This window comes from Diabrotica virgifera, chromosome 4 (genome assembly GCF_917563875.1).
Source record: "Diabrotica virgifera virgifera chromosome 4, PGI_DIABVI_V3a".
Classification (NCBI taxonomy): domain Eukaryota; kingdom Metazoa; phylum Arthropoda; class Insecta; order Coleoptera; family Chrysomelidae; genus Diabrotica; species Diabrotica virgifera.
This window is the reverse complement of record NC_065446.1, coordinates 247,634,355-247,657,502: the sequence shown is the minus strand read 5'-3', so window position 1 is coordinate 247,657,502 and position 23,148 is coordinate 247,634,355. Positions and strand designations below refer to the sequence as shown.

At 34.5% G+C, this 23,148-nt stretch overlaps 1 protein-coding gene across 2 annotated transcripts in view; it reads left to right on the top strand.

Annotated features, from left to right (window-relative positions):
- The first annotated feature begins 8,087 nt into the window (after positions 1 to 8,087).
- LOC114334219 (cell surface glycoprotein 1-like) overlaps positions 8,088 to 23,148 on the top strand; it is a 177,405-nt gene continuing 162,344 nt past the window's right edge. For both annotated transcript variants that reach the window (XM_050649950.1, XM_028284270.2), the window contains exon 1: positions 8,088 to 8,442. The gene's annotated coding sequence lies outside the window, so the exon portion shown is untranslated. The remainder of the gene's footprint in view (positions 8,443 to 23,148) is intronic.

Sequence of the window (23,148 nt, the reverse complement as noted above, 5' to 3'; positions counted from 1 at the left end):
TGTTCAATGGGGACATTTTCTAGTATCCTGTGACTAATTCTGCTGAGGAGAAGCTTTTCTAATAGTTTATATACCATGCTGAGTAGAGCTATAGGACGGTATTTTTCTGACTTATCGTTTGATTTGCCCGGTTTCGGAATTGGAATTATCTTTGTTCGCTAAGTGAGAAAGGAATGTTACCTGACTGAAGTATATCATTAAAGAACATTGCAAGCCACTGTTTCGTGTATGCACCACTGTGTATCAAGAACTTAGGATGGATACCATCAAACCCAGATGCTTTACTGATTTCATTTCTTTCAGCGCATGTGTGATTTCAGAAATAAGTATTCTTGCTGAATATTCGGAGTTCTTTCTGATCATTTGCTTTAATGCCCTTAAGTCTCTTTTCACGTTGGTAGTATGTGTTCGATCTCGTGGAGCTCTGGATAGAGATACTATATGGGAGGCAACCTTGTTAGGAGACATTTTAGACTCTCTGGATTCCAGCTGGTTAGCTCCTCCAATTTTCCGCAACAGGGACCATGCCTGCCGGCTTGATTTTTTGAAGTCAAGGTTTTTCGACAGTCTTTATCCATTTTTGGCGTCTAGCTGTATCGATGTTGTGTAAAAGCTTGTCGGCTATTTCTCGGTCACCACTTTCGAGAAACTTCGCGTGTATAAGTCTTCACACATGTTTCAATCCATACGGGCACATATTCTTGGCGATACCCCCTAGGGATGTTTTCCTTGGCAGCGCTTATTACTGCACCCACAAACCTCTCGTAATGTTTGCTGGTTGGAGGGACCCAGCTCAAGGTCCGGTTTAGTTGTTCAGAGAACTTCTCCCAGTATTCTTTTCCAAGATTCCACCTGGGTCGAGGATATGATCTAATTATTGGAATTGATATTCCGATGGTGATAAGCACAGGACGATGTTGAGTATATGGGAAGTCTGCAAGGACACTTCTCGCAGTTGTTAGTGGTCTGTCATTGGTATCTTTTGAGACAAAACATAGGTCTGGGTTATATTCTTTTCTCCATGCAGCTGATTTAAATGTTCCTCTGTCTTTGGCATCAAAAACTAGATATGTATTTTGCTCTTCGGACCATTCTACTAGTGCCTCCCCATTTTCATCATTCGTGGTGTACTTCCACATTTCGTGGCGGCTGTTGAAGTCGCCGATGTATATAGTAGGATGCGGATGAGTCTTTAGCACTTCTGGGTTCCATGTAGTGGCTGAAGGTTTGTATATGTTAACTAAGGTAATCTCTCCAATTTTGGTGACCGCTTCATGTATATTATTTTCATTGGATGCAGAAAGCAGGAAACCATTTTCTATATTGCAGCGAATGTAGGTTGCGGCGCCTTAATGTTTATCATAAGTGGCTCCCAGTAAATCGTAGCCAGGTATCTTTCCCCTTAAATCAAGCTGGACTTTGTCTTCAGTATGGGTCTCTTGTATGGCAACCAGGTCAATGTCGTTATCGTGTAGGATTTTTTGCAACACTTTGCATTTTGCCTTGCTTATGCCCTCGATGTTAAGGTGACAGACTCGGATACACGGTCCGAGATCTCTAGTCAGTATTTCAGTCAACATTTCTGGTCATTTCGGTATTGTCAAAAAATTTGTTTTCGGCACCTACCGGCGCCTTTTTAATACGGCGCCGGGGGGCACTGCCCCTCTTCCCTCTTATGAACGGCGCGGCCCTGGTAGTGTGCTAGCTCATTTGAAAGGTTATTCAATTCTCTATTTAGTAATATAAACATTAAAATAATTATTTATACAGGGTGTCCAAAATTTTTTTTAATTAAATTAATTGACACAAAAAGAAGAATGTATATAACTTATTTAATTCAAAATAACAGAAATAAGTTTATTGCACAAATAAACATTTCTTTTTGCTTAAATTCAATGTTCAAACTGCCAAGAGGCAGATGGGTGGCAGCTTAAACATTGATGTTAAATGAAAAGTAATGTTTATTTGTTCAATAAACATTTATTTCTGTTTTCTCACAGCAGTAGAGTGTATTTTGAATTAACTAAATTACATACATTCTTCTTTTTTGGGTCAATTAATTTAATTAAAAAATATTTTTTTCGACACCCTGTATAATCATGTTATTGTTTACGTTACTGAATAGGGAATTAAATAACATTTCAAATGAGCTAGCACACGTCCCTATGGTGGTACGTGGTTATTTACTATACTGGAATGGGGTTGACTATCAGGAATACACTATGTACTCATAACTCCTTTATTTGGGTTAAATTAATACCACATAAATGTATTCAGTTGATAGGTGACATTATTCTGCTCTAACGGCAGCAACCTCTCAAACCTAACTAAGTAATTCGACTGACCCACTAATGACTCAAATCTGATCGTGTTCCCATATTTATCAAATACTTCGTTTTGTAAATATGTTTGTATATATTCTCGTTAGTGTGTCAAAATGAATAATCACAACCTTGTTGAGTAAGCAAAACGTGGACTTTAACACTTTGCAATTATTATAACAAATAGGCGTAATATTTATTGTTTTATAAATAAATATCTAACGAATACTTTAGTTAATTTAAGGATTTCTAAAAGATCTAAATAATGAGATAAATCCCATTATATCATCCCCCTTAGAAAAGAAAATTTTCTGAGCCATGTACCGTGCTTCCTTTTTCCTCCCCGAAGAGAAGAAAATTTTCTTATTATCGTTGTTCTGAAGCTATTTCCTTGTGGCATTTTTATAATTACGTATTTTTTATGGGAAATAAGCCACAATTTTATCATTAAATATTCTTATTATCATCATCAACTGACTACGTTATATGTATAGATTTATACAAATTTTTACAAAAAAAATATATAAACAAAATTTACAAATATATACAATTTATTTCACTAATTATCAAACATCGTCTATTCTTAGTTAATTCTTTTCTTGTGACTCGCGAAAATCTATACTTAGAAATTGTATTTTATACTTTACTTTAATTTCAGAGGTTTTAAAAAAAAATTACAACTACTTCATTTGAACTTACTTGTTAATTCTACTTCTTTACTAGACCTTTAAGACAAATCTTTTGATGTTCTCCAATTTTTAATATTCTTCTATTAGAAATTATCTCTTTTTTTCTTCTTCTTCTTCTTCTTGTCTGGTACTTCACAATAATTACATATTTCTTCATTTTCTTTATACTTAGTGCCTTCCTGTTAAACAAACCCCATTCCAGTATAGTAAATATCCAGCTACCACCATATGGCCTCTCCAGCTCCATATAGTCTCCATATAGTCTAACGATACCCATTAATATGAGGATTGGTACTTTACCCCACATTTTCTTCGTTTCCTCCAGTTTTTTGCCATCTTTCGTGTTTTCTACTGCTTCAGAAGTCCAGTCCGTTTCTCAAAAGGTCGCCATATGGTGGTACGTGGTTATTTACTATACTGGAATGGGGTTGACTATCAGGAATACACTATGTACTCATAACTCCTTTATTTGGGTTAAATTAATACCACATAAATGTATTCAGTTGATAGGTGACATTATTCTGCTCTAACGGCAGCAACCTCTCAAACCTAACTAAGTAATTCGACTGACCCACTAATGACTCAAATCTGATCGTGTTCCCATATTTATCAAATACTTCGTTTTGTAAATATGTTTGTATATATTCTCGTTAGTGTGTCAAAATGAATAATCACAACCTTGTTGAGTAAGCAAAACGTGGACTTTAACACTTTGCAATTATTATAACAAATAGGCGTAATATTTATTGTTTTATAAATAAATATCTAACGAATACTTTAGTTAATTTAAGGATTTCTAAAAGATCTAAATAATGAGATAAATCCCATTATATCCCCTATTCTCATTAAAAAAAATACGTCATCACGCCCAGATGGATGACGTCACCAGTGCGATGTATATGTCAAAAAATCATAATTTAAAAATGTATTTTACATTTTTTTCTAATTCTGTGAATAAAGCAGTTTACAGGGGGGTCGAAATATAGTGAATAACCCTGTACACAATGCCGGTGCTAGGATATAATAAGGTGTCCGCCTGCAAAACTAGTATAGGTTCATAATAAACACCCTTCGGTTTTTGTAAATTAGTATTTTGTATGACACCAGCTGAAAAAAAGCTCATTTTAGCGTCCCCAAAAAGGGGCGCTCTCCTGCAGTGCATCCCTTACGAGCCCGTTAACGCCGACCTTGCCGCTACGTATGTTGCTATGAAATTAATAAAAATAAAACGTAAATTATAAACGTAAACATAAATAAAACGTAATTACCTTTTAAACTACCTCGTATAACGTAGCAAAACCTTAAGGAACGTATCCACTATGTTCGCGCTCATCGTTGATGCAACTGCTTCACATAGTGACCGGACCGTGCAACAAAGCGCGCTCTGCCTCGGTGCTCCAATCGTTGGCGGTTTATATGTAGAGGAGCGCATATTATATCCATTGGAGCAGTTGCAGGGAGCGTGGAACACAAAAGGTTCGCGAACATAGTGGATACGTGCCTTAATGTTTCAAAAATGGGAACATCGAGAATAGCCCAAAAATGTAAACATATACAGGGTGTTCTATTAAAAAAAAATAAGTTTGTTCCACTCTGTCAATACGAGTGGCCCTCTATTATATATTTGAAAACATTTTTAAAGTATGGTCCTACTTATGCTCCAACTTTTACCTTGACAACTTTTAGGCCTGGATCCCGCGTACCAAAAAAAGTTGTAGCAAGGTTATTTTAATAGCTTAACGGTGTCTAGTCGGACAAACTTTGATGTATAGGAACACTGGAACAGGGGAAGTTTAATTGTGGAACGTGATTTTAATTGTGGAACGTGCCATCCTTACAAGTCTATGATTGTGAAAACTAACAGGTTGCTTTTAAGTTTATTCAATAGCAAATTTTATACAATATATGAAAAAATGTTTGTCCGACAAATGTGTTGGGCATTTTAATAAGACCGACACGTAGAACATGTCAAATGACAGCATTATATTGGTGGTAAATAGCAGTCTGATTTTTGCATGAGAGTTTAATGAAAGGGTAACAAATGAATTGGAAGTTCTGTCCGACAAAATACATGGGACGTTGTCGTAGTCTTACGTTCGAAACCTGTAACCTGTTCCACAATTATTAAAACTTCCTCTGTTTCAGTGTTCCCGTACATCAAAGTTTGTCCGACTGGACACTGTTAAGCTATTAACACATTTTCAGCTTGCTATTAATAAACTTGTTTTTTGGACGCCGGATCCAGGCCTATTTTTTTCGTATCTCTTACTCTTACGACAAATGAGTAATTGGGCTTCCTCGCACAGTGGCGTAACAAACTCTGTCGGAATCCCCGCAGAATTGGAAATGGGGCCCCCTTTAAACAATTACTAAATACGACTTGTGTAACAAAAACTTATTTGTGTTACCGTAATAAAGCACTGTTCATAACAACTTACGTACATTTCTCATCTTTATTGGTATATAATTTATAGAATAAAATGGAACAAACATTAATAAAAGATTACTTTATTACATAGTAGGTATTATTCTATGAGATGAACAACTTTCTTCGTGCACCGTTACCAGCAAATATATCTACAATTTTATTAATATCTATCTGATGGGCAACTTCATTTTCAATGCTTCTGACATTGTGCTAGGAAGATATATTATGATTTTATTAATTTAAGTTTAAAAAAAGATCTCTCTGAACTAGTGGTCGTGAAATATAGTTTTGCCTAAGATTTGATAAAAATTCCTTACAGTGATGTAAAAGTACTGTTGCGCGTAAGAGATTCACATTTTTGGACTGCAAAAGAATGACAGCTAGATTTATAGATTCCAAAAATTTATTTTGTAGTTGTTATTCTCCCCTCACGATCTGTGGAAGTTAATATTATTTTAGACAGTGTTTTCAAAATTATTGTCATGTAGTTCTGCTTTATACCAAGCACAGTTTGAAATCTGGATGACCACCTAGTCACCGATAACGTTTTTAGTGTAACAGTGTGTTTGCGTAACTTGGAACCTATGGGAAACTTTTTTATTATCAGTTTTACGAAAAAGTTATTCTTCATAAAATGCTCTGCATGGTATAAAATCTAAGTTGCAATCATCATCATAATTATTATTGTATCGAAATATTAAACGTAGACGTAAAGAAGACACCCATTTATAGATTTAGAAATATTGTTCTAAAATTCCCAAAATTGCAATTGTCAAATCTTTCAATAGGTCACGTACAAAGCATTATAGTTTATCGTCGTCACCATAAAAGTTTGGGAGACCGGAAGGGATTAAGTTTCTAGAGATGAGATAATTCACTTGCCGAATACGCCTATTTAGAAATTTACATTCTTAAATTTAAACACATACCTTCGTAAAATGAAATAGGTCCAGATGCGGTCGTTGCATATGCGGTCAAGGTAATTTTCGTTGCAAAAGCGGTCAATCCAAAATATTTTGACAGGTAATGTTGCACTTGCGATCAGACATTTTACTTAAAAGCTAGAAATTTAAGAAGGTCGTAACGTAAATTAGTAACCACCCGAGTTTTTAGCAGGTCCGGTCGACCCTATTGAAATATTTTAATCCGCTTATCTATATTTCTAACAATAGGTAACGAAAACCGACCCCTAGGTTTATTAAATCAACTATCTTCATTTTGTTTAATTAGTGAACATAATCTCACTAAACTCTCAAAAGAAGCAAGTTTTTTTATATCTAAATACTTTTTGCCGTAATAAAATTATTAGTAAGCATTTTCTCCTCTTATCAACGTCTATGGTAAATAATATTTAAATCTTACAAAAATTTGGTTCTAGAATTATTCATGTGATAGTGGTAGAAAAAGGTAAAAATATTATTTGTTTATTAGGCAATGACCGCACATGCAACGATGAAATCAACATATTTTTGTATAACCGCAAATGCAACGATAATAGCCGTGATCGCAAATGCTACGACCGCATCTGCAACGACACCCCGTAAAATAATATAACAATAGCAGATTTTTACATAATATCAGACAAGTTGGGGCCCACCGCAAGCTTCATGCTGCGGTGGCCTCTGTTACGCTCCTGTCCTCGCACTAATGACGCACCCTGTATATATGGGATAGACAGCTCGTGAGTAAAACTTATGTGTATCACTTCTGCTACAAACAGTTGTTAACCTGTTAGACAAGAAATTCATTATATTCTTGATGCACTTTTTAATTTTATACGGCTCATCAGATTCCACAATATTGCGGGCCACACCCAGCTAACGCGCAGCCGCGCAACATCCAAGTTTGTAACTCCCATTATCTGGCTCACGGAGCCGAAATTTCCTTGTTTCTGGACAACCTAAAGCCAACATAAGAGAATACAAACTTGGTCTTAAGTATGATCGTAAAATTATAATAAAATCAATTGAAGTCGTCGTTTTGTACCAAGTTTCATTGTGAGGGTTTCATTGAAGCTGTTTTAAAACTACTTCTCACAAAAAATATTGGTTTTAGCCTACATATAAAGAATAATACATTTTATAACAGTATTTTATGCTACCTATAATAAATTTAGGTCACGTATTCGTATAAAAAACTTTCTATATCATCATAGAATTTTCTAGATAGCATTTAAACTCCTATGTACTTACATACATTTCAAGTACATACATAGGTATGTAATAATAACTTATCGCCAAACGTAATTACTTCATGTAAAACCTAATTATATTTTGAACAATACCAAATAACATTCAGCGTAAAAACATTAATATATTCATGAACATTACACATTTTATCTCTATGCAGCTGTAATGTAAACATCGATAAAAAATAAATAATAAAAACCTAATGATTACGCTGCGACTAAACCAATTAAAAACTTTTAAAACGCTACAGCGAGCGATAAATTGGTATCCTCGATAATGATAATAAACTCGCCTATTATTCACAGAATGGTAACTCATTTCCATTTGTGTTTGATCTACAGCGTAAATCCTCCTTCCCTCTCTCTCGCTCGAACGTCGCTGTTGCTAGGCGAGGACCGAGTTTCACATACCGAGCCGGTTCAAACAAAGAGAGCTTCACGAGTTTCATCATCGCTGCCCCACCATGAATGGTTTTAAGTGGTTTAGCTGCGCTATAACCCATACAACCACAGCCTATTTCCTCTCTCGCCCCGCGGATCACGCGTCCCGTACCCCGCACCGCAGCAGCCGCTAGAGTGAGACAGAAACAGTTGTTCACTGTACTTGGGTTTCTGAACTGAGCAGTGTGTTCGTCGCTAGAACTAGAAAGTTGTATACGTTTGAGTCAAACTGGTTGTATTCTCGAAATATTATATCAAATTACGCCGGTATTTTCGGTTAATTAGTGGAAATAGTGATATTTTACGTAAAAACTGTTGTAAAGTTTTTAAGTGATTGTCAGACCAAGTTGTCTGTCTGAACTGTTAACAATGCTTGTGAGTATTTACTGTGGTTTTAAATCTATAGTATCTTGCGCAATAGACATATTATTCTGTTTTTCATTCGTGATGATTTTGATGAATGACGTATGTCATTTGACAAAATCACATTTATTAGAGCGTCAATTAGAGACGTGACCTTGAGTTTTTATTGCATATTTTTATTTTGAATGTAGGTAGCCATTATGTTCCGTTTTATTTGGTGATAAGCATTTTACGACATCTTTGAAGCTATTAATAGATTTTGGAACAAATTAGGAACGGCCTATTGGAAAAACATGTGACTAATGCGATCTATTTTACTCATATTCTAATCAGCAAATTGCGTTAACAAATAATATGAACTGTGTTGTTGTTTACTATTCGTGAACATTTTCAAATACAGGGGTCAGTTCAATAGTTCTGGTGACGACTGACACATTCATGAATATTACTTTTGATAGATACATTGTATTATGGTGTAAATTCTTTTACCTTCTTTTATATTTTTATCAAATTGATAGATAGCTTGTGACTTTTTCATTTATTTATTTTTATTCTTTTTTTTTTAAATTGTTTTGTGTTCGTTTTTTGTTAAGATAATTTTTTTATGCCTTTTATACCTATCTCCAATTATTTTATTAAAAATAGGTTTAAAGCTTTACATGTACCTTTTTAATGTTTGTACATTACCTGTACTCTATCTAATGAATTTATTAAAGTAAAGTAAAGCCCATGCAATCTTCTTGCTTACACTAGGTTCGCTTTCAAGATGCAGTAGAAATAAACAAACCAAGACACGTTACATACCACTAGGAGCACAACCGAATCATAATTTACAATGTATATTCATTGTAAATCCCAGATCATGATTTCCAAAGTTTATACATTGTAAATTATGATTCGGGAGTGCTCCTAGTTAGTAGCATTTAACGTGTCGTGGTTTGTTTATTTCTACTGCATCTTGAAAGCGACCCTAGTGTAGGTTATGTTAGGTAACACCCAGAGGTAAGGCCGATGCCACATTATGCGTTTTGACCGGATGCGTTTCCGCCGCATCCGGTGAAAACGCATAGTGTGACAGATCGGTCCGGTTGCGTTGGAAACGGATGCGTTTTGAGTCATCGGTACGCGCTTACAAACTGCACCAGACTAAACGCATAGTGTGACAGGTCGGTCCGGTTGCGTTGGAAACGGATGCGTTTTCACCGCATCCGGACAAAACGCATAATGTGGCATCGGCCTAACCAGGATGATCCTAAGGGGGGGATTACATCTACTTGATGGTCTCTGGGGGGTATGGAATAGTGATGTTGATTATAGTTACTTTCGAGTATTCGTTACAAATCGTTACTTTTGTATAAACTAATCATTTGCAGTATTCGTTACTTTGATTACTTTGATTACTTTTGTTACTTTTGTATTTGAGTACCAGTAATCATATCGAGAATCGCATTTCTCAGTAGGTACATATTTTGTACTAGTATTAATAGGATACTTTAATTACTGTGATTACTTTTGTATTTAAGTACCGGTATTCATATCGAGAATCGCATTTCTCAGTATTTCGTATAAATATAAGATCTGATAATATAACAACGACCTTCACCGATCTATTTAATGGATAGAAATTCTGGGTAATGGATCTATTATGTTAAAAATTATTAAAAACAAGGGGTCCCCGATATAATTTTGTCCAGACTAATTAATAATTAACAATGATTGTTGTTTTATAAATTCTACTAAGTTTTTTGGCCCGGGCAGATATTATTTTAGTTTATTGGATCATAACAATAAAATACACATAGACCAAGACATTTAGGAAAAATAAATTATTTTTAGGGAAATAGTGAAACAGGAAAAGTTTTCAATAGAAAAATTGATGGAAATGTAAATAAGAATAGTGTGTATTTATTATTAAAATCTAATGTGTTGCATTTTTATTTTCAAAGGAACTAAGATCTGTCAAATTGTGGAAAATGTCTACCTCGACAAATCGTATGTATTCGCGGTGTGCAAGTACTTGGAAAGGGAAACGAGAAACGACCCTGCGCGAGTCGCGGAGAAATATTGCAACTATCTTAAATAATTCATATTGTCAATTGAAATTGTCAAATTGACGTATATTTCATACCTTCTGTCAATGAAGCAGAAAAATTATATATTGCTCCACAATATTGATATGATATGCAATTATTATATAAAGGTAAATTTAATTAATTGTATTTTGCTTGCAGTACTGCATTTTAATAACTAATTTTATTTACTACATACAATTGTTGATGTTTTCATAACATAACCTGAATCTTATTTTTTCTTCTTATTATTTTTTTTGGACTATGGCCTTGACAATTATCCAGTAACCAGGACTAATATAATTGGCCAATATAATTAAAAATGCGAATAATAGTACAGAGCGTAGAAATAGGGGTCGCTTTGCCGAACTTGCACGGTCCCAATAGACATCTGTTTCTGGGTGCATGCTTTGTTAAATGATATACTTCCCTCTGTTTCAGCTACTTCTCAACGCCCTGTAATCCTGTAAAACTCTTCATAGCCTTCGCCCTTCATAGATAAAATTTTAGTTAACTGTACTGATACCGAACACTCGTGGAATACCGGTCCGATTCCAATATCAACCGATTGTTGTAGATACAATTATCAAAATAGGTACTCGCTCTGATACGATTGGCACTAGGTAACGAAGTAATCAGAGTAATCAAAGTAATCAAAGTAACGATTTGCCTCTCTGTATAGTAATCGTTACTTTAGGTATTCGTAAGTAACAAGTACTTTGTAACGAATAGTTACTATTTCAACATCACTAGTATGGAATAGTAATGGTGTTAAACGTACAGAGGCCAAAGTACATCCAAATGGGGGGGGGGGGTTTAACCCCCCAAAACCGCCCCCTAGTTACGCCTATGGTAACACCTAATTTTTAGATTGTTAGATAAACACCTAGGTTGTTACAAATGCTCTTCTTAGAGAAAAATTTCAAATTATGGAACATAATGTAAAAAATAATGTACAAATACGCTGTCTTAGAGTGCTACAACTCTAAAGACAGTACTCTACTAGGATGTTTTTAATTATGTACCCCAACGTGGTTTTATATATCGATATGTTATACAGGGTGTTTCAAAAAGGTATGCCATAAATTAAATCACGCATTCCGGGGACAAAAATAAATTTATTGAATCCAACTTACCTTAGTACAAAAGTGTACACAAAAAAGTTATAGCCTTTTGAAGTTACAAAATGAAAATCGATTTTTTTTTCATATATCGAAATCTCTTCGAGATTTTTCATTGAAAATGGACATGTGGCATTCTTATGGCAGAAACATCTTAAAAAAAATTAAAGTGAAATTTGTGCGCCCCATAAAAATTTTATGGGGGTTTTGCTCCCTTAACCCCACCCCCAAACTTTTGTGTACGTTCCAATTAATTCATTATTGTGGTACCATTAGTTAAACACAACGTTTTTAAAACTTTTTGCCTCGTAGTATTTTTTCCATAAGCCAATTTTTATTGAGATGCGGCTTCTTTTTCAATATGTTTACATAAAAATTCTATGGGGATTTTGTTCCTTTAAACCCCCCAAATGTTCGTGGACGTTCCAATTAAACTATTATTGTGGTACCTTAAAACTCTTTTGCCTTTTGGTCTTTTTTTGATCAGTCACCTTTTATCGAGATGTGGTTCAAAATATACCAAAAATGTAAATTATAAATAAATTTTCAGATTATTAACAGGTACTTATAATTATAATGTAGGTACATACTTAACCATATACAAATATGTGGTGGATTCGACAAATATTCAAAATATCTCGATAAACACTGGCTTATCAAAAAAGTACTAAGAGGCAAAAAAGTTTTAAAAACGTTGTGTTTAACTAATGGTATCACAATGATGAATTAATTGAAACGTACACAAAAGTTTGGGGGGTTTAAGGGAGCAAAACCCCCATAAAATTTTTATGGGGTGCACAAATTTCACTTTAATTTTTTTTAAGATGTTGCTGCCATAAGAATGCCACATGTCCATTTTCGATGAAAAATCTCATAAGAGATTCCGATATATGAAAAAAAATCTATTTTCCTTTTGTAACTTCAAAGGGCTGTAACTTTTTTTGTGTACACTTTTGTACTAAGTACTAAGGTAAGTTGGATTCAATCAATTTATTTTTGTCCCCGGAATGCGTGATTTAATTTATGACATACCTTTTTGAAACATCCTGTATAAGTCTTTGTTGACTAACAAAAATATATCTAAATAGTTTATTGCAGGGTTGGCAGGTTTAAACTAACATGCTTAAAACCTTGGTATAAACCAACTGCTTTTTTTCTTAAAAAAACCAGTTAGTTTAAATCTGGTTTTTTATTTTTATTTTTTTACTGAGACTCCAAAACTGGTGTTTTTATTTGAAGTTTTTATTACAGCTGCAGCAAATGAAGAAAATTAAGATAAATAATTTCTATTTTTTTACTTTTGAACTTAGTTATTTTGAATATTATAAATAAGGTTTGATGATGCTTTTTTGTTATATTAATTTTTTGTGTGTGTAAATAATAATAAAAGTTGTCTTAATCATTTTTTTCATTGTTTATTAGTTAATTTTATAAAATAATTTATTAATTTTTAAAGCTTTTAGACTTATACTTTGTATCAAAAAAACCTGGTTTAAACCAAATAAACCTGGTTTAAACCAAAAAATCTAATTTTTTTGGTTTTTTTTCGAAAAAACCTTGGTTTCTGCCAACCCCGGTTTATTGCGAAGAAAATGTGGTACACCAGAAGAAAATGTAGTACCATCATTGGTGCATTGATCTCTCTCTTCAGTTCTGACCCCCCGGTGGAAGTGTAGTGTAGTAGTCATAGAGGTTGTGTAGGTACCTATTGTTCGTCCCCAAAGTTTTCAGTCATTTCTTTTAACTGATGCATAGGTCTTTTGCATCTTATTGTAATTTGGTCGTTCCGTCTTGTTGGAATATTTCTGGGTCGGCTCTCATGATTTAGCTCATTTAAAATTGAATTATTTGTCCCTTGGTCGGTCCATGGAATTCGTAACATTCTTCTTCAACAGATCATTTCAGTGGCATCCATCTTTCTTCTATGTGCTTGTCTTAAGGTACGTATCCATACACGGGTGAACCCCGCTCCGTGTAGCTGCTCAAATGGATACGCATGCGCTCCATTACATAACCGCAAACCGGTTGAATCGACGAGGTTGAGCGCCGAGCGGAGTTCACCGACGTATCCACTATGTGGAGCTGCTACACGGAGCGTGGTTCACCCTTCTATGGAGTTTATTAAGTTCACCCTTAACTTTTCTAGTTCACCTTTAGAGTCCAAGATTAGAGTCCGTGAAAAAAAATCCTTCCATATTTTGGCCATATTTTATACGGCAACTTCTGCTAGAGCTAGATCACATCCACGTTTTATTTTTTTCTGTAGTGATCCTGCCTTTGTGATCAATGATCCCAGATATAAGAATGAGCTCACAACCACAAACAGGGCAATCGTGGTTATGTGTAGATGATGTAGTAGATCTAGTCTATCCACTATCATGATCTTTGTCTTCTTTCGTTTACAACCAATGAGCAGTGGTATGAGATCAATAACTAACTCTACCTGACTATTTGCCTGAAGGGCTATGTCATCTGCAAAACAAAGGTTGTTTATATTTCGGCCCTTTATTGAGATGCCCTTTTCTCGTCTGTCAAGCACTCTTCTCATAATATGTTCCTCATATACAGGTTGTTACAAAAAAGTAACACCGTCTCTAGGGCAGGTAAAAAAATGAAAAACTAATTGGGGTTTGCTTATTGCTTAGTAAAAAATTTTTGTTACGCCATCCGTTTTCAAGATATGGGCTATTCCACGAATATACGACTGTCTTGGATTATCGCGACAAGGAATATTTTAACGTGCAACATAAGAAGTGCGAAAGTAAATGGCTCTAATAATTGTTCCAATAAACAACAATGTATTTTGCAATTTACTTTCATTCTTCATAATTTGCACAGTTAAATATTCGTTGTCGAGATAATCCACAACAGTCGTATGTGAGATAATCCACAACAGTCGTATGTGAGATAATCCACAACAGTCGTATGTTCGTGGAATAGGGTATACAAGCCGTTGAAGAAGAAAAATTACATTTTTTACGATTTTGCCGAAAATACTGTTAATATTGTAATGAAATTTGGTGGGATTTAAGAGATACAATTAAGAATTTTATATTCACCATTGGCGCGCATGCGGTAACGGTCTGAATTCTTTAAAGAAAAAAAGAATAGTACGCCACTGAGATGACAAAATTCCTCCTTTCTCCAGAAGTCCTCCTTCAATTTGTGACAAAAAATCTATGTTCCCTTTTTTTTCATACGACGCGTGGTTTTCATGCAAAAAATAAAACATCGTAATGCTTCCAAAGTTTCAGGGTGTTAAAAAAAATCAAAAAACACCGTCTCTAGGATAGGTAAAAAACCGAAAAATAATTGGGGTTTGCGTAGTAAAAAATTTTTGTAACGCCAACCGTTTTCAAGATACAGGGCGCCGAAAAAAAAAATTACACATTTTTTGCGATTTTAATAAATTTGGAAGCGAAGATATTTTATTTTTTAAATGAAAACGGTGGATCGTATGAAAAAAGAGAAGGTATATTTTTTGTCACAAATTGAACGAGGAATTCAAAAATTATTTCTAATTTGAAATATCTCAGTGGCGTAATATTTTTTTTTAATTCAGACTATTACCCGTATGCATGCCAATGATGAATATAAAATTCTTAATTGGATGTCAAAAAATGCACAATAACTACCTCTTAAACCCCACCAAATTTAATTACAATGTTGCTAGTAGCAAAGAATATGTATATTATGCTCTCCTAAGGTCTATATTCTTTGCTAGTAGTTTCGGCAAAATCGTAAAAAATGTGTAAATGTCCTGTATCTTGAAAAGGATGCAAACCCCAATTATTTTTCAGTTCTTTACCTATCCCAGAGGCAGTGTCAATTTTTTTAAACACCCTGTATGTTAAATATTTGTGGAGACAGTATCCATCCTTGTCCAACACCTTGTTCTGGGTGGAACTCTCTTTATAGGAAAGTTTTCGTTTCTCTTTGATTATGGGTAATTTCACTGACATGTAAAATAAGGGAGATGGTTCTACAGGGTGTTTCATTAATAATTGTCCACATAGTAACTGGAGAAAACTTAGCACAAAATACGAAGATTTAACCTAAAACAACTTAAATAAAATGTGGTTCCTTACTGAGTTACTTTCTTACTGAGTTTTATCTAAAAATTTAAAAACTATTTTTGCTCACCATTTTAAAACTATTCAACGTATCCTTTTCATACTTGGCAGAAAGTGCGACCACTATACACCCTACTAAATTATGATAAACAACCGTTTCTAGCTACTACCAGAGGCGTACGACAGGGGATAGTGAATGGTTGACCCTTCTCAAATTCTACGCCACTGGAGGAATTACTATTTTAGTGCCATTTTTAGTTTCTCCAATACTTTCTACGTAAATAATATACTCTTCATTGGTAACGATAAAGTCATAAGTTTTGACTTTGAGTTTTTAAATATGAAACGGCACAGTTATTTTGATTAATTTATGATATGATTCATTTAAAAATTATTGGCAGAAAGTGTAGGTACTGTACACCCTACTAAATTAAGATAAATAAACGTTTCTAGCTACTGCCAGAGGCGTACGACAGCGGATAGTGGCTGGTTGACCCTTCCCAAATTCTACGCCACTGACGAAATTGCTATTTTAGTGTAATTTTTTGATTTTGCAATACTTTTTATGTAAATAATATGCTTTTCATTCGTAACGATAAAATTATTAGTTTTCGAGATATTTGAAATTAAAAATGAAGCGACACAATACATTAATCAAAATAACCGTGTCGTTTCATTTTTAACTTCAAAGATCTCGAAAACTAATGACTTTATCGTTACGAATGAAGAGTATATTATTTTCATAGAAAGTATTGGAGAATCCAAAAATTGATTAATTATTTGTATGGGAAATAAGCCACAATTAAAATGAAAAAAATAATTTTATTAACGTTTCGACGCCCAAATCGGGTGCCGTTGTCAAAATACAAAATATTAGTAATATTTTGTATTTTGACAACGGCACCCGATTTGGGCGTCGAAACGTTAATAAAATTATTTTTTTCATTTTAATTGTGGCTTATTTCCCATACAAATAATTAATCATAAAAATGCCACAAGGAAATAGCTTCAGAAAAATCCAAAAATTGAACTAAAATAGCAATTTCGCCAGTGACGTAGAATTTGGAAAGGGTCAACCATTCACTTTCCCCCGTCGTACGCCTCTGGTATTAGCCAGAAACGTTTGTTTAACATAATTTAGTAGTTTGTACTTCCTGCCAAGTATGTAAAGGATACGTTGAATAATTTTAAAATGCTGAGCAAAAATAGTTTTTACATTTTTAGATAAAACACCCTGTAACTCAGTAGGGAACTACATTTTATTTAAGTGTTTTAGGTTAAATCTTCATATTTTGTGATAAGTTTTCTCCAGTTACTATATGGACAATTATTAATGAAACACCCTGTATAGTTGTCGCATTTATGGAATCTGCCTTTTTTTATGTATTGCAGGTTTTGTCCAGCCGTCGGCCGTCAGACCGTTGCTTGGAATGCTATATTTTGTAACAGATCAAGTGAATCACTGGAATCATATCTGGACTTGGTGCTTTGGTATTTTTGAGTTCACGGCATTGATCATCTTTATATATATCCCCGCAATATAATCTCCATGTCTCTGTTATGTCTTCTGTTGGTTCTCAGGGTTCCTGTTTGGTATTCAACGGTCCAAGTTCTGGCTTTAAGTCTGTTGTTATGTAGCGTATTTTTCTAAAATAGATCACTCCGTTGATAATTATTGTGTTTTAATCGTCTCTCTCAGTTTCTTTACATTTATTGTGATGGTTTTGTTGTTTATCAGCCTTGAACAAAAAGTTTTTATGTCTTTTATTTGAGTCGTTTGATTCTTAACACTTCATTGTTTAAGATAATCTGGTAGTAAACTTCTTATCATCAAGGTCATTTTATTCATTCTTTATTAATATCAAATGTCCATAATTGTTTTACTGTTCAATTAATAAACTGTTATCATACATGACGAAATTACAGTCCCACAATACTGCCACGTTTGCAAAAAATTAACAAGAAATTCATATTATGGTTTATAGACCTGGATCCCCGTACCAAAAAAAATTGATTAATAGCAACCCGAAAATTTGTTGATAGCTTAACGGTATATAGTCGGACAAACTTTGATGTATGGGAACACTGGAACAAGAGAAGTATTAATTGTGGAACAGGTTATAAATTGTGGAACGTCAGACTACGAAAACGTTCCATGTATTTTGTCGGACAGAACTTCCAATTGATTTGTTACCATTTCATAATGTTTTGTCGGACAGAACTTCCAGAGTTGTTACCATTTCATTAAACTCTCATGCAAAAATCAGACTGGTGTTTATCACCAACTGGGCATTTTAATGAGTGGAACACGAAGAACATGTCAAATGACAGGAATCATGTTGCTTAGTAATATCAGTCTGTTATTTGCTTGAGAGTTTAATGAAAGGACATGGGACGTTTTCGTAATCTGACGTTCCAAATTTTTAAACTGTTCTACAATTAAAACTTCCCCTGTTCCAGTGTTCCCGTACATCAAAGTTTGTCGACTAGACACCGTTAAGCTATTAACAAATTTTCAGCTTGCTATTAATCACCTTTTTTTTGGTACGCGGGATCCAGGCCTATTAATATCACGATAGTTATGCAAAATGGCCATATAGAAAATATTGTAGGTATGTACCTCATTTTCTTAACTGTGGCACTCTTTAGTTTCATCTCAGTGATGGAATTGTTGAACGTTATATTTTATAAATATGAGCATCTCTTTCCTGTCTTCACATTCACACTAAGATTATATTTCATAAAAAAGCTATGTATGGACCAGTCGTTCCCATCCAAAATAATCAATGCTTTTGGCTTTGAAAATGTACAGATTTTGGAAAAAAAACCAGAACTACAACAAAATATGTATATTGAAGATGGTTCATATAAAAAAAGATCAAAAGTGTATCAATAACAAAACTGTTTCCAATATATATCACAACTTAATAAATTGATTGGTTTTGTAAATGCACCATTGGCAGATACTTTAAATACGACTCTGAACCGACTGTATTTTTGAAGTAGGTAGGAAACGTGTAAGGGATAACAAAGTGTTTTATTTATAACAGACTGACAACCCCATATATAAAAAATATATTTAACTACTGACCTAGCAAATATTATAAAAGGCTATGGGGAATTGGCATTTTGTAACGGTATAATATTATGCCGGATTTACACTCGGCCTTTGCAACTGCTCCTGCCGCTGCCGAAAATATTGCCCGAAATACATTAGGTTTGTTCCAACATGAACTTTTGGACGGTCCAGAAACCGTCACGAAACTACTTGTACCGTTTGTTGTGCGCATGTTCGTAATTGTATCGCCCAGTTATCGTTCCATGACGGTAATTTGGAAACCGATGTTGGAACGGTTATATGACTGATAACTGATCTATTATCTATCATTATCATTTGTCATTTTTGTTGGTGACGGCTTGTGTGCTTGTAGTCGATCACGATTCCCGCTTTCGATTTGCAAAAAGGCTCAAAAGTTGTAAGGCTCAAAAAATTTAAAGAATTAAATCCTAGTGCGCAAGTCAGTCCAACCACCACAACATGCATTTGCCCGATTATTGAAATGATCATCACGAAACCGTCACCGAAAGATCACAATTCTTGTTGGAACAGTGGGAAGGACGATCCGATGACGACCATATTTTTGTTGGAACGGATTTTGTTTACTGCGCAGAAGCGTTACCGTTTCGTGACGGTTCTCGGTCGTGTTGGAACAAACCTAATGTCGACGCGAGTGAAGTGTTCACATCAGTCCTCACCAATCTCCTCACAACTCATTTAATAAATCGGAAAGTGGGGATTGGAAACTATCGATAGTCGCTGCCATCGACAGTTATCGATAGTTGGTGTCAAACTTTTCGGAAAATTTTCGGAAGGGGGCGTAGATAAAATGCGTAAAATCGTCAACTTTAGAGCGTCCGACAACTGGAGTAGGTACCCTTAAAAATTTGTCGGATAATATTACTAATAAATTGTAAGTATGTTTATCAAACAATCCTGCAAAAATCAGATGTGAGTATAAAATTTATGACTCTTTTATGATGCATGTCCCCCAAGCACAGCAAAGTTCTGGAGTTATAAAATGCATACCCTCATAGCAGTCATACTTGACTTTTGCAGAATTGTTTGATAAACATACTTACAATTTACTGGTAATATTGTCCGACAAATCTTTAAGGGTACTCCACTTGTCTGACTCACCAAAGTTTAGAAAGCTCCACATTTACGAAACGCCCCCCTTCCAAAAATTTTCTGTATTAGAAAAGTTGTCCGACTCGACACGAATAACTGAATAAATGAAGTCTCACGAGGGAGATAATCAGTAGCTTTTTTAAGTGTGGGCCCAAGGTCTATAAATGACATTTGGAATATAAATACCCCGAAAATAGTGGAGCCCCGATAAGTTGACCTCCGATAACCCGGAAGTCCGACTAACCCGGACCGATTTTCATCAGACAAACATTTCAACAATAAAAATCTACCGGGTGTCCCAATAAGAATGGCTCTCGGCCATATCTCAGGAACCGTTTATAGTACAGCTTTGAGAAAAAAATATTTATAACAAAAGTTGCCTCGGGAAATGCCTGGAAATTATTTTCATAATTGTAGGTACACCGCTAGAGGGTGTAATTGAATACCAAAAATTAAAAAATCAAAATTTTACAAAATTTACCTAATGAAAGGGCACTGGAAATCGACTCATCGTATTCTTCATAAAATTCTGCGCATATTTGATTTCGCAAGTTTAAGTCTACCTTTGCAAATATGAGGTGGGGGTGAGTGGGAACCTTCTTATGAAAAAATGGCTGTTAGTCCGGTTCTACTAAATCGAATTTTGCATACTTGGTCTTGTTGAAAACAGCTCTTTTCGTCAATGTAAGAGTCTTATTTTCGAAACAGCCTAATAAGTAATGTGCCAGCCAGCAGGCGTTTTTTAATTATTTTCGGAAATCTAGTTTTCATTTGGAGAATATTAAATACAAGTATGCATTTTTTATCCTGTATTACAAAATTAGACCAAATTAGCAACATAATACCGAAAACCGCATGTCGATACCTTTTCTCTATCTCGAGATATCTTAAGAAACGTGTAAATTTTTAAACAACTGTTAAGGTCGATTCATATTATACGTTTTCGGCCCGTAGCGTAGCGTTTCCGAAAAATATTGTTTTTATGGTTTTAAATATGAACCATTCACACTATACGGAGCGTATCGTATCATACACTTCTTTGTTAAAACAGGTTTTTATATTTTTCGGAAACGCTACGCTACGGGCCGAAAACGTATAATATGAATTGACCTTTAATGTCACCGTTAAACGAAGTTAAGGAAAAGTAGTGTGCTATGGAAAAAACAAAGAAACATTTTCCAGATGTAATCGATGTAATTAATTAAAACAACAATAAGATAAACAACACTATAAAATATAACAAAGAAATAAAAGCAATTACTTACTTAGTAGTAACGACCTAAATGTTCAAATTGTTGCCCATCATTTTCGATGCAAGCATTTACTCTTTCAAGAGTAGATTGAACAGCAGTCTCAATTTCTGCTTTCGCAATGCTTGAATGGCGTTTCGTATTCTCTAGATTCTAGATCATGTTTTCTCGCGTAGTGGGCCTATCGGCAAAAACAAGGTCTTTAATCCGTCCCCATAAATAAAAGTCTAAAACAGTTAAATCTGTTGCTATTCAATCTACTCTTGAAAGAGTAAATGCTTGCATCGAAAATGATGGGCAACAATTTGAACATTTAGGCAGTCACTAAGACTAAGTAAGTAGTTGCTTTTATTTCTTTGTTATATTTTATACTGTTGTTTGTCTTATTGTTGTTTTAATTAATTATATACGTTTACATCTGGACATGTTTATTTGTTTTTCCATAGTACACTACTTTTCCTTAACCTCGTTTACCAGTGACAGTAACAGTTATGTTTAAAATTTACACATTTCTTAAGATATCTCGAGATAGAAAAAAGGTATCGACATGCAGTTTTCGGTGTTATTTTGCTAATTTGGTCTAATTTTGTAATACATGATTAAAAATGCATACTGTATTTAATATTTTCCAAAGAAAACTAGATTTCTGAAAATAATTAAATAACGCCCCCTAACTTGCATATTACTTGTTAGGCTATTTCGAAAATAAGACATTTACATTGTCGAAAAAGAGCTGTTTTCAACAAGACCAAGTATGCAAAATTCGATTTAGCAGAACCGGACTTACAGCCATTTTTTCATAACAAGGTTCCCACTCACCCCCACCTCTTATTTGCAAAGGTAGACTTAAACTTGTGAAATCAAATACGAGCAAAATTTTATGAAGAATACGATGATTGGATTTCCAGTGCCCTTGCATTAGGTAAATTTTGTAAAATTTTGATTTTTTAATTTTTGATATTCAATTACACACTCTAGCGGTGGACCTACAATTATGAAAATAATTTCCAGGCTTTTCCCGAGGCAACTTTCGTTAATTTTTTTCTCAAAGCTGTACTATAAACGGTTCCTGAGATATGGCCGAGAGCCATTCTTATTGGGACACCCGGTACGTAATATAATATTTGAGTGACAATGTCTATTTGTGTAATTTGAACTGTACGATAGTAAAAATGACTCATGGTACACGGCGCGGCGGCACTTAATTTTCTCGGATTATCGCAGACAACAGGCACTTTTATTCCTTTATTTATTTCAAACTGTCTTAGCATTGTTTAAAAAAGACTAAAAGACTATTTAAAAAAAAATTTTAAGCAATGGTCTTAGCCTCCACTGTTCTTAAATAACATAACATCGTTCCGATTGTGACCGTATTGTGTGTAGTACAGTCGTATTGTTCGCTTCCGTTCTGAAATCGTGCTTCAGATGTTTGCGTGTTTGTTGTCTACGTAATGACAACAAAACGTAAAAATGTTGTAGTGACAATGGAAAAGAGACTAGAAGCATTAGGTAGTATTGATAAAGGCGAATCTTTAAAAGCCATTGTAGCATCATGTGGTGTCGGTACATCTACAGTATCGGATTGGAAGAAAAATAGAACTAAAATCGAAGAATTTTGTTTCAAAATGATAACAAAAGACAGTTTGGACAATCGGTGCAAAGCTAAAAAAGCTAAAAATGAGACTCTTGACGACGCTTTGTACGAAACGGGAACGTGGTTTACCAGTGTCTGGACCAATTATTCAAGGAACAGCACTCAAGCTGAATAAAATGTTGCATGATTGTGAACCAAATTTCATTGCGAGTCAAGGTTGGCTGGATAGATGGAAAAAACGTCATGGAATACGCCAACTATCTATCGCTGCTAAGTATACCGTATTTTATTAATTTTTACCATATTCTTCGGCTAACCCCGATTTTCGATAACCCGGATCGGCCGCGGTCCCGATTAATCCGACTTATCGAGGTTCCACTGTAATAAGTAAAATATTCATAATAAAAATAATTGTACATAAA